Below are 19,592 nucleotides of genomic sequence, written 5' to 3' on the forward strand. Positions count from 1 at the left end.
AAATATTGCATATATCCTGATGATTATGCGTCCTCAATAAAATCTTGCATATATCCTGAAGATTATGCAAACGTAATATTCATTATATAGTTGATGGATATATAATGAAAGAGATGAATACATATTTATATATATGTTCTTGTATTCTTTGAGGACAATGAAAAGTAATCTAATATCGATATAGATTTTGACAAACATTTCCTGAAGTAAATGTTTTATATTTGTCAAAAAAAAAATGATTGTATTTATGTGAATACAACTAAAGAATCATTAAAAATGATTATTATTGATGCAATTTTATAGTGGGTTTTGAATATCCAAAAAGAATATTAAGAAAATTGCATTGAAACATCAAAGTATAAGAATAACAATGAGCATGACTAATGTTATTTAAATACATTAGGCATGTATTTATTGTTCATCATTCCCTGCAGAGAATGATACGAATTGAAGTCAATTACTTTTAAAGATTCCTCGTATTAGTCATGTTATTATACATTGTTATTACTTGCAATGTTGGAAATTATTGAATCTGACATATATTAAAGATTAAATTTTGCATACATCTTGGAGACTATGCAAAAATTGCATTCATATATTCTTTGAAATATCGTAAAAGAAATTGTTGAATAATTTCTTATATTTTATGGATGAACAAGTAATAAATTTTTAAGAAATTTATAATAATGTTCTACTTGTTCAACGTCATTCCCCGAAGTGAATGTAATGATTTTAAATAATCAATGATATTATATACTACTCAAATATTTCCAGAAAAAAGTGGAAACAACCAAAAGATGAGATACCACACACAATCAAAGTGCATGAAATTTATATATCATGTGTGGAATTGAATAATAGTGGTCGCGCACCTGTAGTACGGACATACTTATAATCAAGATAAAAGTATACTTGATTATTGAATAGAATGTGAATTGTACAAATTTATTGTACATTTAGAATATTTAAATATCATTCCCTAAAGAGAATGAATAGACATGAAATTCTATTTCAAAGAATATAGATTTCACATATATTGGCAATGCCAAAAGCAAATTAATATATACATATTTTATTATTTCTTGAAATCAATAGTTTCAAACTATTGTTGGCACAGGATATGTATATATAGTTACTATATAATTCAGTTTGCATATTCCCAAAAGTGGATATATAATTTACTAATATTTGTTAGTGATCCAATATAATCAAAGTGATAAAGAATCACAAAATGATTATTTGAAAAGCTTCCTGAAGAAGTCTTACATACAATTGCTACTTGGAGTAGTAAAATATATTTGTATGTACCTAGATGTATAACTTTTATCTAGTTATAAAAGTGATAAGAAATAACTTATTATATGTACTGGTTGTACATTTAAATATATAATATATCAAGTCATGATAATTAGACTGATGAATAATTTATTAATAAATTAGACGACTTGTTAAAAAGATACCAGGAAAAATGAATGATATATTATGGTTATATCTATTTGACCATTACAATAACATGATGAAGTTGTCATGTATCTTTTAAATTATACACATCATTGAATTGATGATAGTGATTCCTGAAGAAATATAAAGTTTGATAAACATAATAGTGACTCCTGAAGAGTGTATATGTTTTGGAGAATAATATAATTATATTATTCGTGTATATAAAAATGAAACTTTTTATGATTACTTATATGTTATAGTGATTTTACATTACCTTGTGAAAGTTTCATTGAAATACAAATTATAGTGAACCTGAAGTTCATTAATTGAATTATTTTGACATGATCAATCATATGCAATAAATTGTCAAAGAATTTGACTAAATTTTGTTGAAGAACCAGAAGATTCTTCTCATTGTTAATTTATAAGGCTCAAAAGAAGAATGTGCATATATTTGCACATAGAAAATATTTAAATTATATTTCCTTAACAATCTTGAGCTATTGTTAGATTTTTATTGCATAGTTTCTTATCGATGTGATAAGATTATATAATCATGCATTTACAAAATGTGTAAATTTATGTATTTCTAATTATACACGTATGACTCATTCTTAGAAATGAATTAAGTTCATAAGGATTGAACTTGAAACTAAAGTTTATTGAACCTAAAGTTCAATGTCATATATTATATATGAGTTTAAACAAATATTGATTCATTGTGATATATTGAAATCCCTACACGTGTATTAATATTATTAGATATCACAATTTTTAAAAAATCTCTCGATCAGGGGGAGAGAAGCAGTTGGGATCGATGATAATTTTTGAAAAATGATCCTTGCACAAAGTATATAAGAACAATATAGTTCAAAATGATATATACCAACTGCAAATCAATATTATTCAAAGTTGAGATAGAATGAGTTGAAAACGCCTGAAGCGTAAATGAACAATGTAGAAATTATTAATAAATGTTCATTTGATTTGCCCTGAAGTTGTTAAATCTAGAGGTACTCATGGAGATACCTTATTGTTATAAAGTATTAAAATGATAACCGTGATGAAAACGGTACTCGAAAAGACTCCCAAGAGAAGTTAGACATAACACATTTGATCATAATTGAATCCCTGAAGTGATTCTATATAGGTACCTATAAATGATAAACATATTTGAAAAATATGTAATTTAAAGAGATCTCTATAAGTTATGTCAATATGGGAGGAAATTATCATTTATTGAAATTTTTGTCGACAATAAATATTGAATGTTTGCATATGCAATAAACTAACATGAGATAGCAAGGATCATGGTATTAGATTTGTCGAGAATCATCGACATACATTTTGATTTTTGGCCAAAATATTATGACGCAATCCAAACAAATTTACTCACATAAAGTGAAGTAAGACCTGTAAGGTGTGCAAATAAATATTTCTAATGAAAAATTTGCATATATGTATTTGTACATAATGAATTGTTGTACAAAGTTTGCATAGACATGAGATTGATTGAAGTAAGGCTTAAATATTGAGAAAATATAATCATTATTTGATTATAGCCTGGAATATATTTTATAAGGATTTATAAGCGTCACATAAATGTTGCAACAAAAGATTATTTATTTGGAGCTCCTAATATAGTGAGAATTTGAAATAAGCCTTATCTAAAAATTCTAGAAGAATTTAATACATGTCTTAAGTGATATAAATTCTAAGTCGCGCGCACTATATGACAAAGATCTTTGTATGAAATAAAGACATGTAAGTAAATTATTGTTTGAAAACTACGTATGGTTGTCTATGCAGTATAAATACGTAAATTATACGTTGTGATAGACTGCGAAGAGTTTTTTGATTAATTGAAGAACAAACTTTTATTTCTTTTGTATATCGAGAAATATTAAATGTATAAAGTTTGTTCATTAGTATTGAAGTCTTGAAGTACTTCATATGTATTAAGAATTATAGATATATGATCATTTGATATGAAAATTAAGATCATACAACAAGATGGAACAAATATATGGTATTGGAGTACCATCATTGTCACAAATGAAATTTATATTATCATTAATGTGTTATGTTCATATCTACTTGAAATGTTAAATTTTAGTATGAACAAGATTGTATATACACATGAATGATACAATTAGTTGGATAAATATTAATGTTCCACGAACCCCTCATCTATAATTTAGAAGTCCATACATACTCTGGGAGAGTTATAGAAAATATATGATCAAAGATTATATATGGTGATATTTTAAAAGTGATAACAATAATCTTATGAGATATATTATCACCAAAAGAATTATGGATCATATGTGCATGAGGGGGAGACATATTCATGTTGCACTCTTTTTCCCTTAGTTCAGGTTTTGTCCCAATGGGTTTTCCTGGCAAGGTTTTTAACGAGGCAACTTGCAAATAATTATGAATATGAAATACATATTGTACTCTTTTCCCTAGCTCAGATTTTGTCTCACTGAGTTTTTCTAGCAAGGTTTTTAACGAGGCAACTATAAATCATGTTAACATACTTGCATTTTATGAAGCAAGTAGAGAATGTGTGTGAGTGAGATCATTGGCATAGCATATTCAGGAAACATATGGATTGCACTCAATAAAGAAGTATCAACCCAAGCAATTCTCTATGGATAATACTGCTTGCATCGTTCAACTAAAAGGAGGTACATTGAAGGAGATAGAGTTAGAACACATTTCACGAAATTCTTCTTATACGCTTCAAGAAAATGCATATTGGTGTTCAACATATTCAATCAAGTGTCAATCTTACAAACTTATTCACAAAGCTATTACCAACATCAACATTTGAGAAGACGGCAGACAAAATCGAAATTCGTCGATTAGAAGATCTCCACAAATGCCTAAATGAGGGGGAGAGAGTTAGTTTACACTATACTCTTTTTCCTTTGACCAAATTTTTCAGCAAAATTTTTAATAAGGCAGCTATTATGGACATCCAAGGGGGAGTTAGTTTCTTAATATCTCACTCTTGTATTTGTATAAATAGGAGTTCACCCCATTGGAATAAACAACTCAGAAATTCTCATTCACTTTCTCTTTCTCTCTTCATCTTCTTCTTCTTTCTTCTCATCTACTTTATATTATATTATATTATTTTATAACAAAAAGAAATTAAATACAACATGCTTAATATCTTATTCGAGGGGGGCCTAAGCTGATGTGATAGCTTCAGAAAAAATTAATAAGTTTCTTTTTCGTGGTGTTTATTTGTTTGTTTAAAATGGATTGATTGATCTTCCATAAAAAAAAAAAAGATTGATTGAACAACAAACAATAATAAATTGGTGAGCAAGTTTGTATTGAAAAATATATATTAAAAAATAAAGAGTTGTTACCATTTTATTTTGTTAAATAATAAAAATACATTTTGTATTTTTTATGATAAACATAATTAGTTTTGTAATATTTAAGTTTTAGTTTGACAAAAAAAATAGTTTAAAATACTATTCAATATTATTTTAAAAAATATAAAATTTAATTTATCATTTGATAATATAAAGTGTTAAATCAATTATTTTTACAAAATACATAATTTAAAATAATATTAATATTCTATCACGTTCAAAATAAGTAATAAAAAATAGAGAATTGTTAAAAAAATATTATTAATGCCTAACACTTTTTTTAATGTTTGCTATTAGTATAATTAAATAGAAAATTCTATATAAATAAAATAATTTGTATGAAATATATTAATTAATCATATAATTCAATTTATAAAAAATATTGTACATCAAATAACAATGTTTTAAAAAATAATAATTATAGTAAAGATGGGTGGGAGAGGACCAAGACTTGATAACAGCTCTCTCTCTCCTTAAGTCCCGGACTCACATGGAGTTACTTAATTGATTGGTATTTTACAAATGTTAAATTAATAATGTGTACTACAAACAAACATAAATAAATAAATATCACAAAACATGACATGAGTACCTTTTTATTAGGTAGAATTTACGTGGAGTATGAGTTTTTTAAACCTTTTATGATAAATATGGCATAATTAACTATGGACACTTTATATGGCTTTTTTAAAGTTTGGTCATAATTTATGGGATTTTAAAGCCCATACGACTGGAATTTATTTGTCAAAAGCCCATAGTGTGTATTGTAGTTTATTTAGGTTATTTTAGTAATTTTAGGTGTTTAGATTTTTTTTGGTTTAGTTTTTTTTCAACTGGTTTTTTTTAGAGGGTTTGCATGTAATCATCATGATTTGATTTGATGGTTGCTTCTACATTTTAGTTTTCTTTTGCAGTTTCCAATTCAGACATATTTTCCCTAAACAACCTATACTATTATCTCTCTCCCTCCCTCTTTTTTTTCATTTCACCATTTCTTCATTTTCCTCTTTTCTCTTTTCCTCTTTCATTTTCGTCCTCTGTTTTTTTTCTTTTTTGCTCTCGATTTTTGGAGGACATTGCCACCATTGTTCTTCAAGTAAGAGCTACGGGTAAGAGCTTCCATTGTTTGTGTGTTCTTCAAGGTAAGCATGAGTTTTTTATTTTTTTTTTCTCTCTAATTTTAGGGTTTTTTGTTCCTTTTCATTTTGTGGGTTTGTTGAAGTTGCATTTGTTCTTAATCGTTCTTACATTCTTATATTTTCGTTTTTATTTTTTTATTTTGCATTTTCTTGTTGAGTTATGCTTAATCCGAAGAGAGAGTGGGAAAAATGAGAATAGAAGAGAGTAGTTCATTGAGAGAAAATTAGGAGGATTAAGAAAGAAACAAGGAGAATCATTGGAAAACAATCTCAACCCATTTTCTGTTTTAAGATTATTAGTGTGTTGTTGTTTTTCTTTTTTTTTTAAAAAATGTTTAATCCGAAGTGATTATTGTGTTGTTGTATTTATTCATATTGGATTAGTTAAGTATTTTGTGTTTTGGGTTTTGTTTTATGCTTTAGAATTTTGTTGTTTAGTTTTTTTTTTTTTTTAATTTTTGTTAATATTCGGTGTTGTTGTTGTGTTTATTTTTTTTTTTAAATTTGGTTGGTTTTTGGATATGATTTTTGTTAGTTTTAGTGATAAATTTTCTTTCATTTTTTAGAAACTGGTTTTTGGGTATGATTTTTTTTGATGATTTAGTAATTTCGGGTTTTAGAGTCAATGTGCTGTAATAAATTGTGAATTTATTGTGTAATCTGAAAAAGCCTTGTAATTTCTGTTGAAAATATTGTATCAATTATAAACTTGTAGGGATTTTATTTTGCATGAAGAAATTATTGTTGTGTTTGAGCAGTTATAATCTTTGTTTTATTTATAGGAACTGGTTTTTGGTGTGTATGGGTGGTTTTGAGGTTTGAGGTTTCAAAATAATTCTCATATGAAAAACCAGTTTCTAGATCATGATTACAGTTTTAAAAATAGGTTAGAAATGATGCAGGTATTGTTTCGGATCCTCGGATTCCTAATTTTGAAACATGTCAAAAACAAGTTTCTGGAGTTTGATTTATGTTATAGATATGTGTTATTTGTGCATTCTGTGATAATTTGGGTGTGTGGGTGGTTTTAAGGTTGATGTTGCAAAATGCTTGGATCTTTGAATGGGTTTCCTTTGGGCTGGATTATTAGTTTTATTGTTTAGTTAATTACTGTTGAGGAAATTGTCGTTATGTTTTTTTGTTTTTTTTTTGTTGTTTTGTTTCGATTTTGTGTGAAACTAGTTTTCGTGTTAATTATCAGGATTAATTTGTTGTTTGTGTCTAATGTTTATTTTGTGTTTTGTTTTTTTATCAGATGGAGAGTGAATCAGTCTCAAAAGTCTCATCTATTGTTGAAAAGATTGAGTAGGCTACGAAGGCTAAAGGCCGACCAAAAAAATATTCACGTAAAGCTAAAGTATATTTTATGTTTGTATTGAAACCGGTTTTTAGTACTTATGTTTGTTTTTTTTTTTTTGGTTATTATGAAACTGGTTTTATTTATTTATTTTTATTAGGATCCTTTTGTCGAAGAAGAAAAACCTGTTGAAGTTGAAACGAGGAAATCTCCACGTAAATCCAAAGTATGCTCTATGTTTTTTTTTAATATGTTTTTTTTGCTGTTTATTCATGTTTTGTTTATTTATTTTTTTGGGATGAAACTGATTTTTTGTTGTTTTGTTTAAGGCCGATAATGTTGTGGAAGATATTCCCTTGAAAGCTCCAACAAGAAGATCTCCCCGGAAACTTTAAGTATGTATTAAATTTTGCTGAATTCGGTTTAGCATTTATTTTATGTTTCATTGTTGGTTTGTATTTTTATTGTGTTTAAATTTTCCAAGTATTTTTTCCTTGAAAATTGATTTTTATCCTTTATATGTTTGTTATTAGATTTGAGTATGTTATATAAAACTGGTTTTTTTTTTTTTAATTTGTTCTGTTTTGTTTATGTTTATTTTTTCAGGTTGATAATCAAGATGTTAAAGGTGATGTTACTGATTATGTTTCTCACAAACACCGTAGTAAAAAAGTCAGTAAGAAGGCTACTAATGTCCTTCAAGCAGTCAATGATGATGATTTTTCAGACTCAGAAGGTTGTGGCGGAAGTTGTTTCAAGCAAGAAAATGAAAGTTGTTATTGATGACGCTAGTGCATCAAAGAAAAGTAAAACTAAGGATGTGGTGGAGGATTTTAATTTGGTATGTCTTCTTTTTTCCTTATATTTTTTTGGTTGTTTTGTGTATTGTATTTGTTGGACAGTTGTGATCTTGGACATATTTTCTTACTTTGAATGTTGAGGTACTCTTAAACTTTGAAGCTCTCAGAAACCAGTTACAGTTGCCATCCACACAAGTCACCACATACTCTCTTGGTTCAGATCTTTTGGTTTTAAACTGAAAATTGTTAATCATAGCAAAAAAACCCACTGCAGTCTTCAATATTTTTCTGTCCTTGTAGATCTGTCCTTTTTCAATGTTGAAAACCTAATGATATGTTATTATTTCCCTTTCTTTTTCTTGTCTTTTCCTTTTGTGTTCTTGTATTTTCTCAATGATACAATCAGCAACACTATCAGGTACTTGAAATATGTTTGGTAATGCAAGTACCTCGCTTATTTTTGAGGTTTCATCATCGTATTCCATACACTCATATGTTGGCTGGTTGGTTATTTGTAAAACCAGTTTCTGAACATCTGTATCTTGTCTTACAGATTCACTTTCTGGTTTTTGTTGAGCAATGATCTGGAGTCTTGTCTCGTCTACTGTTGTGATGCAGAGTGGAGACTCACTAACTGCATTTTGTGTCTTTCTCGGTTGTAAGTAGAACATCAGTGAGTTGTCACTAATTACTTTCATTGGTGGTGAGTCTGGGCATAACTGGTAATGTATTTCTATTGCTGTGTTGCATTTGATTTCAGTCTTTACTAATTCCAACAAACTTTTTAGATCACAGTTTGTTGGTATTAGTAGTCCAGTCATTATGTAGTCTTCATACGTTTTATCCTCTTTCCATTGCCCTCCATATTTGACCACACACATTATTGAGTCCATTCCTGTACAATATTTGAAAACGGTTAGTTAAAAATTACAATGTATTAAGAAACCGGTTTCTTTTTTTTCTTTTTTTTTATTTATTTGTTTTAAAATTATATTTTTTTTCACTATATAATTGAGAAACTGGTTTCCAACATTACTTTATATTTATTTATGTTTAACAAATAATATCATTTTGAAAACTGTTAGTTAAAATTTATAATGTATTTAGAAACCGGTTTCTTTTTTTTTTGTTTGTTTGTTTTTATTTATTTTAAATTTATATGTATTTTTTTCACTATATACTTGAGAAACTGGTTTCCAACATTACTTTATATTTGTTTATGTTTAACTGATAATATAATTTAAAAAACTGTTAGTTAAAATATATAATGTATTTAGAAACCGGTTTCTGTTTTTTTTGTTTATATTTACTTTAAAATTATATGTGTTTTTTTTCACTATATATTTGAGAAACTGGTTTCCAATATTACTTTATATTTGTTTATGTTTAACAGATAATATCATTTTAAAAACTGTTAGTTAAAATATATAATGTATTTAGAAACTGGTTTTATATTCATAATTTTCAGTAATCTTTTCATTTTTGATCGTGGATGTCTAAAACTAAATTTTTCATAATGTTTAATTTTCGTTTTTTTTTTTGTGAAACTTCATAGTCTAAATCTAGATTAAGTATGAACATTTCATTATGAAGCAATGCAAGATCATATAGTTTTGGTATGAAATTTATTTCAATCTAGTTTTTTTTTTTTCTTTTAAGTTTAAATTGGAAATGCACATATTCGATGTATTTTTCTTTTGCAGTATATATATGCCTATAATATTCATAGCATAATTTATATAATTGTACCTGCATTTTATTTTGATCACTGTTGACAGGGACGATCGGAGTTGGCTTGATTTGTTGATTGAATTTTGTGTGTGCAGGTTGATCAGTGCTTTGAGCTTAAGAATTCGTTTTTTGCTTTAAGGTGAGAGCTTTATTGCTTGTCAGGTGCCGATGTTGCAGGTTGCTTCTGTGTGTATGGCCATGGCTGAATTTTATATTTTCTGAGTTTTTCAGGTCAGTTTTGTTTGAATCAGATAAATAATTTGTGCATGGAGAAGAGAGGAATTGAATCGAAGAAGATGGAGAAGAGAATCGCAGGCTAGTCGATTCGTAGTAGAGAGAGAGAGAGAATCGCAGGAGAGAGAAGAGAGAATCGCAGTAGAGAGAGAGAGAGAATCAGTGTAGAGAGAGGATTTTGTTTATATATGGTTAAAAATAATAAATTTCATTCATTTAAAATTAGTTTCTGTTTTTAAGTTATTTTATGGTTTTTTTTTTAGAAAAAACCATATTTGTAGTTTGCTTGGTTAGTTAATGTCATATTTTGTGGCATTTAGTTTTCTTGTCATATTTAATATTTAAGATGGCTTATTTTTCCCATATTTTTGAAAATATCCCTTTTATTAGTAGTAACTACCCCCAATATTGTCAAAGGGTTTATAGTCATACGTTATACAAAACAATTAATAGTGAGTATTATTAGTTATTACTTTTGTCATTTTAACCAAACAAACCCGTTTGGTGTTACTATCACTAAATAAATCAATAACATGTGGATTTATGTGGATGGGGATAGCAAAAATACATGGAATAAGTTAAAGGATTACTTTTTTTTTTTTTTTATTATTATTATTATTATTATACATTAAATAAATATAATTACAAAATAATTTTAATTGATAAATATTTTCTTTTATATATAATCAAAGTATCAAATATAACTAGAGGATCTACTTTCTCCTTATCTATTCATATTATGTTCGGAAGTTCTTTCCCGATTTGTATTTAGAAAAGAGAGTTAGGGGATGATGCAAGGGTACAAAATCAAGAGATCGAGTCTCTCGGTCTCTCATTTGATGTATGATGATGACACTAAAGTTCTTTATTAAAGCCAACTTAGTGAATATAGAAAATCTTATAGAAGCTTTGTCAAAGTACTACTACTAGTCAGGCTAATACAATCAGAAATCGAAAGTCTTTTTCTTTAAAAACTACAATGACTAAGTAAAAATTGAGATTTTAGAGAAGATGGGATTTGAAATTATAGTTGATGATGAGCTATTTCTTAGCCTCTGATTGTCAATGGTAATATGGCTAATAGTTTCAAGTTCATTGTGGAAAAAGTCATAAATCGTATGGAAGGATGGAGGGCTTGATTACTGTCGCAAGCTGCTAAATTTGTTTTTATTAGAAATGTTATTTCGGCTATTCCTATATATTTATTGGCTGTCTTTGATCTTCCTGTCAAAACTACCAACGCCCTTGATGTTGCATGTAATGCCCTAACGTTTAGGGACGCTATGTGTGTGCTTTTATAAATTTATTTCCTACTAATCAACCAGTTTAGGAAAAAGTGTGGTTAAAATAAAACCCTTAATAATTTCAAATTAGAATAAAAACTTCCATACCAAGTGTACTATTATAATATGGGGATCTCTTGTTTATAAAATTCTTTATAACAATTTACAAAACCACTAATACATAAGTAAGGTTATATTTTCAAACATAGAAAAAGGGTTGATCTTGCTTCCCGGAAGCCAAGACATCATGACTGATATGTACATCGCTAGGAGACCTCTGACTCATGGCCGAACACAACTGCTATCCTTCTTACCTGCACCACACCTGTGAGTCACAATGACTCAACAAGAAAAGTTTCTAGATCATAAGCATTGAAAATGCAAGTATTCTCAATCACGACATAGTATACGTACTCACGATTCACTACATATTCAATTTACATACACATTTTAACGTCTATACAACACATTCAATACACATTATAAGAAAATCATAGCAGCTCATAATCAGCAATTTCATCATTTCATTGAACGGATATTCGTTCACTACATAATCATACATTCTTAGTGCTTCACAAAGCACGCTAATCACACATCTCTATATTCACACATTTGCAGTGCTTCATAAAGCACCCTTACCACTTGTCATTCATGAGCTATGTATGTCACTATCGTTGCCAGATAAAGCGAACGATAAGTAAGAAATCTATTCGCGGTTTCAACGAGTAATTACTCATAACGGTAATGACCGTTTTTTTTCCTCAACCATAATCAAGTCACAAACAATAATAATCGTTTCTCACTATTACCTCGATCATAATCAAGTCACAAACGATAATAATCGTTTCTCACTATCACCTCGATCACAGTCGAGTCACAAGTCGAGTTACAACAAATACATATCATTGAACTCGATCTTAATCGAGGCGCTAACGATAATAATCTCTTCTTATTTAATCACTTAAGGGTGCATTAAACGTTTCTTACATCATGTCATTCATTTTTATGATATATAATATTTTCCTTCACACAAAAATAAATATGTTTGGATTTTATTTTTGAATAAATTTGAATTATTTTCACATCGATACAACTAACTCAAAAATGATATCATAATTACAAATATATTCTTTAATTATTTATTATAAATTTATAATATCACATGAAGTTACTTAATTAGTTGTCAATTCACTTGAAAAGCTAAGTTTAGCTTCTATACAATACAAACACAACTTGTGAAGAGGTCTGTTTTTGAGATTTGGTAGGCCTTAGGCATCTCCGATGGAGAAACCCAAATTTGTTGTTAAATCAACACCAAAAAATTACTATTTCAACACTAATTTTTTTTTTCAATTCCAACCACAATACCAAAAAATTACACCAAATATTATATTCTTTATTATTCTATTATTTTATTAATATAATAAGAATATTTTAATATTAAATATTTGTTAAATCCAATAAATTATATTAGTAAATATTTAACTATTTCATTAGCGTGTATATTTTTTTAGGGGTGTTAATCAATTAATTTTTAATATGCGGTTCAAACCGCACCGCACATTATAAAAATACTAATTTTTTTATTTAGTTAGGTCCAATATGTGAATGTCCAACTCAAAGCCCACTAATTATTGTATTATTGAAATTTATTTTTTTTTTTTATATTTATTTTCAAGCCTTATGGTATTTTGGACAAGTGTTGCTCAAGCTTTATTGTATTTGTGATAGTTTAATTATTGGTGATAATCTAAACTGCAAAAATTGCACCGCATCGCACCATTATTGCGGTGCGGTTTTCGCAGTTTTTTAGTTTCGCGGTGCGGGTGTGGTTTGGGAAATTGGAAAAACCGAACGTGTCGATTGGTTTAAAAAAATGGTCAAAGACCGCAATACCCGCTCCGCGAACACTCCTAAATTATTTTTTTTAACACACTTAAAAATATAAAAATACAAACAAATACATTTATAAAAGTTTTGATTAATATTTATTTATAATTATTTAGTTTTTTTAAATATTGTATAATTATTAAAAAATTAAAAAATTAAAAAAAAAAACAATTTAGTGTTGTCTACAGTGCCCACCTAAATATGGTGAGACACTGTAGACAAACCCAAAAATGAGTATACAATTGCCGTTCGGTTGGAAAAGGTTTTGGTGTGATCTCACACTGTATTTGAGGTTTTTTTTTTTTTTTTGAAAGATGTATTTGAGGTTTTGAAGGCCCATTAGAGGTGGCCTTAGGTAAAAGAAATAAGGGATAATTACCTAAAAGTATTATTTTTTTTTTTAAAAAAAAAAATCTATTTTTATAGTGTTCTATAAAATAATATGAAAAAGAATAAAAAAGCTATATAAAAATAACATCTAAACAATAAAAAAATCAACAACAAACTAATAAGAGTACAACATAAAAAATACATTAGAAACTGTGTTTTCTGTAAATAAAATCGTAAAAATATTTAAAATTCCAGACAACTATATTTTTGTAATTTTTTTTTTTTTGTGTATTTGTGAAATAATCCGAAGAAATATTATATATTGAACTCTTATTACAAAAATACATGGTAATTTTGAAAAATTACTAAGAATATGTTTGAAAGTTGGATTTTAGTAAGGAAAGAAAAATGTAAGAAAGAAAAAGTGCGGAAAGTACAAAAAAGAAAAACCAATTATTCATGTTCAGTACGAAAATTCTTGTTGAATAATCTATTTTTTTATACAATTATTTTTATATATTTTTTTACTTAAATTGATATCTTTATTAATTAATCAAATCGTTAAAAATAATAGAACGTGCTTCAGAGGAATAATCCTCCAACTGAAGCACACGACCTGAAGAGAAACAAGAATCTCTGGTTAAACAGTGAGCCAGCTTGTTTGCAGATCGTTTGACAAAACGCAATTCAACAGTGTCTAAAGATAAAAGCAACGCACGAACATCATGCACTAAAAGACCAAAAGAAGATGACATAGAGACTTTACTTTGAATAGCTTGTACGCATACCAAGTTGTTTGATTCCAAAATAACTTGTCCCCAATTGTGACGATCAATCCAACTTAATGCTTCTTTGATGTCAACCATCTCAGCAATTTCAAGTTGAACCCTCCCTACATGACCCCGATTGAAAGCCTCCACGATATTACCATGGCAGTCGCGAGCCACACAACCCCACCCAAACCTGTCTTCAACCATCTCAAACCAGACAACCATAAAACATCTCAAACTAGAAAATTTAGTTTCTCAAACCAGAAAACTTAGAGGCTGTTTCGCTTTACAGTTAAAAACTGTTTTCTGTTTTTTAAAATTGAAAACAGTTTTTAAAAACTATTAGGAGTCGTTTGGCAAAAATTTTTAAAAACTGTTTTTAAAAATTGAGATTTAAAAAACTAGAAAACATAAAACATCAAAATGTTGTTTTCAATTTTCAAAAATAATTTTTTTTGTCTTTAACATATAATATTTTATATTTTGCTCACATACTCGGATCCTAGATTCGAAACCATACCCGAACCTAGACCCGGATGGGTTAATGTCATGGTATGGTGCTAAAATATTGATTTTTTTTTTTTGTAAGAAAAAATCTAAAAACAGTTTTTAAAATTTTGTGCCAAACACCATTAAATTTTTAAAATGACAAAAAACTGTTTTCTATTCTCACTTTTAAAAACACAATTTTAAAAACTGAAAACTGAAAACACAGCCAAACAAGCTCTTAGACTCTCAAACCAGAAAATAATGGCAAAAACTAAAACAATCTCAAACCAATAAATAAGAACCAATCTCAAACCATAAAACAATCACACCGTGTCACAAAAGACAAGACTTGCGGTAACAGAACCGAACGGAAGACAAAAGACAAAAGACAAGGCAGTGGCCGTCGTTGATCGGCGACTCCGGCCGACGTGGACCGAACGGACGACGACCCGCCAGCGACGCTCCTCGACTCGAATCCCCTGTACGGTTATGGCAGAAGCTTCTCGACTTCTCACCCCTCGACTCGGATCGACTCGCTGTCAATTATTTTTATATTAATCATGAAAAATTAATTTTTTTTCATGTATTTTTAAAAAGAATTTTTTTTTGGCCCTTTAGAATATTAGGAGGGCTCCGTCTTAAAACAAAATTAATCCTACTTGTAAACATAAATTATCACCCTATAAAATACAAAATTATATTTATCACCTTAGACATGAGAAGTGAGACTCCAAAGATAATTAATCAAGTGCTTGATTAATTATTTATGCAAATAATTTCTAACTAATTGAAAGAAAGAAAAAAAAAAGGATTTGAAAACAAGAAAGTAAAAAGAAAATAGAATAAAAAGGTGAATAAAAGTATATCAACCATTAAGTGTTTGACACTTTAGGAGACTTGAATAGCTAAAGTTGGACCAACAAAGAATCGAATCTATAAACTTTAGAGAAGCTAGAAAGAGTAATCCCTTTTTCTTTTTTGTGATACTATTATACTAACTACTACCATCTTCTTTTTCTATATGCTTTTACTTTATTTATGTTACATCACTCTACAACAAAATACTACTACTTTAATTTATATTTGAAAAATGCTATAGGTATTAGTACAACAATAAGTGATTATTTCATTATAAAATTTAGGGTTAATAATATTTGTGATCTTAAAAATTATAGATTAGATTTTTTATTTTGTTAAATTATAATTTAAATTGTATTTTTTAAAATAGACCCTGAACTTAATTTTTTGTTATTTTTTTTTTGGGTTTTTATAAAAATATTAGATTTTAGGCAAAAATTTACAATTTTACTGTCACACGGAATTTTTTACAAAAATATGTCTTTTTATAAAACAATTGTAAAATAACAAAATAGAAAAATTAAAACAACATTGGAACAACTAAAAAACAACCGTGGAATAACAGTGAAAACTTAATACACAATATAAAACTTATACAGTATTTTTGAAAAAAATTCTACCGTACATTAAAAAGATAAAAAAAATTGAAAATTTCAGTATGTGGTGTAAAAACTCCTTTTTATCTAATATAACAAATCTGAAACTAATTTTTAGCACAATAAATGCAAAAAAAAAAAAAATACATATATAACTACTATTGTTATAATACTTTTAAATTAGGTTATTATTAAATTTTAATTTGATGAAAATTAAACTTAGTGTTTATTTTGTATTATTTTAAGGGTCTTAATTATTATTTAACAAAATAAATAATTAATTAATTAATAACTTTTATAAGATACAAGTCAAAAATTATATTTATCCTTAAATTTAATATTAAATATAATTAATAATAAGAGATAATTATAGCATAATTATCCAAAATATAAATATTATAACGTTTGAAACCAGAAAAGATCCAAGTTGATTGTTTAAAGTAAAAGAATCACTCTTTCAGTAACTTTGGATAGTATTGCTGCCAAAAAAATCTGAATACAAATATAAAATTTTAAATAATTATACTGTAAATATCTCTAAATAATTATTAAATATACTAAAAGGACACACGTCCCCAATGCAAAGCTTTCCTCACATATCATCTAATCTTCCTTTGAAATATTGTAAAGTATATTAAGAACTTTTCTTATCCTTTTATTTGATGCATCGATTGACTCTTTCAGTAGTACCTAATTTCTTTTATGGATTACTAGTGAGGGTACTCGTGCTACGCACGGGCACGTGAGGTATTTCTAATTTTTCTTTAAAAAATAATTATTTTGAAACGAGACATATTACTTATTAAAATAATAAAACTAAAATATATACTGAAATAAACTTAAGAATATCAAATTAGGCAAAATACTCCAAATTGTACATAAAATTAAAACGAATCTTCATAGAAAATTAAGATTAAAATAAAAAATTATGATAACTTAATTTAATTTTTATATGTTAAAATATAAACTATATGTATAAAATACTGCAAGAAAAATACATGAATATTTCATCTAATTATTAATTAAAAAAAATCAAAATTACAAAATATATTAATTTAAAAATATTAGTACATTTATCACTTATAAATGGGTTTTTTTAAAAATAAGATGAAGATCGAAAAACACATATAATTAATGAACTTTGAATATACATTGAATTCTACCAATATTTCAAAAAAAAAAAAAAGACAATAATTTAACTTTTATATGTAAAAGTTTAAACTATATTACAAAATACTGTAAGAAAAATATATAAATTAGTTCATTAAATTATTAATTTAAAAAAAAAAAGAAAGAATCAAAATTACAAAATAATAATTCAAAAATATCAATACTATTCATCACTTATTAAATATATGTATAACTCTATAAAAAAATGGAACTCTAATCTATGCCTATTGTCATTATTTTTTATATAATTAAATTATATTTGAAAATTTATAATTATTCTTGCCATTAAATAAAAGGATATAATAGTAATTAACAAAAAAAATAGTAACTTTTTTGTAATTTACTTTGAAAAGTTTTAAAAAAAAGGAATCAAAATTACAAAATAATAATTCAAAAATATCAATACTATTCATCACTTATTAAATATATGTATAACTCTATAAAAAAAATGGAACTCTAATCTATGCCTATTGTCATTTTTTATATAATTAAATTATATTTGAAAATTTATAATTATTCTTGCCATTAAATAAAAGGATATAATAGTAATTAACAAAAAAAATCAGTAACTTTTTTGTAATTTACTTTGAAAAGCCCAAAACCCATTCTCTCTTTTATATAGTTATAGATGTATGGCTAATTGTTAAATTATATAATCAATTACTTTTTTCGTTACTCTATTCAGCCAAGCACCAAAACTTTACACGTATTAGTTTAAACGATATATAAGTAATTATTTAAAATAAGAAAATGACTAATTTAGTATATGTAAAGTTCGAGGAGTATGATTTGGTAGATATCAAAGTTTATGAAGCATAGTTTAGTACATAAACAATCATTGAAATAGTAAAATTGAATGAAATTAGATAAAAGTCCTTAAGTCTAACAATCTCAATAGTTCAGGAGAATTTTTAACGACCAGAAAATTTCAGGGGACATGATTTGGTACATGTTAAAGTTTAAGGGTGAAAATCTTAATTAGCCTAGCTTACATTGTTTCTATCACTACTACAAAAGTTAGAATTTGCGATGGTCCTAAAAACGCTTTTTTTAGAGCATCGTCGTTAAAAAAATTAACTGTTTAAAATTGTCGGAAAAATTAGTATTCCCGACGATTTATAATAGTAATTACAGGAATAAGCGACGATTTTAATTAGAATTCATAAATTCATTGGGCCCTTATACCCTGACGGTTTAAAACCGTCGCCTATACTATAAACCGTCGGGTATAAGGGCCCAATAAAAATCGTTACCTACTTCTCGCCACATATCCCACGTGCCCACCTACTTCTTTTCTATCTCCCACATGCCCACCTATTTCTTCTCACCTATTTCTTATCTATTTTCCACACCCTAAAACAAAAATCTTAACTCTTTGAAACCCCACACACACCTCCGCACCATCGCCCTCCTCTCTCACCGTCTTCCTCCCTCTATCGATCTCCCTTTCTTCTCGTCTCTCTCGTCCATTGATCCCCACCCACCCTCCTCCCGTCGGTCTCCCTCTCCTTTTCATCGCATATGTCGAACTACCATCACCTCCCGTCGGTGTCCCTCTCATCTCCGTCTCATACGTCAGACCACCACCACCTCCCGTCCGTCTCCCTCTCTCACTTTCTCTCTCTGTCCAAGCTCGGTATAAATACATTTATTTATTTATATACTTTTTTATTTATTTATTTTGTTATTGTATAAATTCAATGTGTTTTAAAGTTAGTTGTTATTGTAATAAAATTAATTAGTTGTTTTATTTTAATTTAGGTAAAATTATAAACTACTGCAGGAAAAAATAGGGGAAAATACAGATTTTTCAACCATTAATGGCAAAAAAATATGTATTTTATTCTCTCTTTTTTTTTTTTTTTTTTTTTTTTTTTTTTTTTTTTTTTACATTTGGTTTAAAAACGTTGCCTATAACAAGGTATAGGCGACAGTTTTAAACCGTCGGGATTAGCAACAGTTTTTAACCGTCGTCTATTTTACCCGTTTTGCGACGGTTATAGAAACCGACGGGAATACTTTAAACGACTTTTTAAAAATGTCAGGAAAAACTATTTTTATTGTAGTGTATCTTAAATTTCTACGGCAGACTTCGTCCATATAAAAAAGAAAAATACTAAGAAGATCTCCAATAGTAAAAAATTAAGGAATGCTTGCTTAGGTAGAT

General features: G+C 27.5%; 1 long non-coding RNA gene across 3 annotated transcripts; it reads left to right on the forward strand.

The window, feature by feature from the left end:
- Positions 1 to 5,755: 5,755 nt before the first annotated feature.
- Positions 5,756 to 8,392, forward strand: LOC133035160 (uncharacterized). Of its 3 annotated transcripts, none has more exons than XR_009686444.1 (3): positions 5,756 to 7,500; positions 7,604 to 7,669; positions 7,881 to 8,392. It is a non-coding gene; the product is annotated as an uncharacterized LOC133035160 (long non-coding RNA). The 3 variants fall into 3 exon arrangements; XR_009686445.1 differs by lacking the exon at positions 7,881 to 8,392 and having other exon boundaries at positions 5,756 to 7,334; positions 7,435 to 7,500; positions 7,604 to 7,864; XR_009686446.1 differs by lacking the exon at positions 7,881 to 8,392 and having other exon boundaries at positions 5,757 to 7,323; positions 7,435 to 7,500; positions 7,604 to 7,864.
- Positions 8,393 to 19,592: the final 11,200 nt, after the last annotated feature.

Source organism: Cannabis sativa, chromosome 2 (assembly GCF_029168945.1).
Source record: "Cannabis sativa cultivar Pink pepper isolate KNU-18-1 chromosome 2, ASM2916894v1, whole genome shotgun sequence".
In the NCBI taxonomy this organism is placed as follows: domain Eukaryota; kingdom Viridiplantae; phylum Streptophyta; class Magnoliopsida; order Rosales; family Cannabaceae; genus Cannabis; species Cannabis sativa.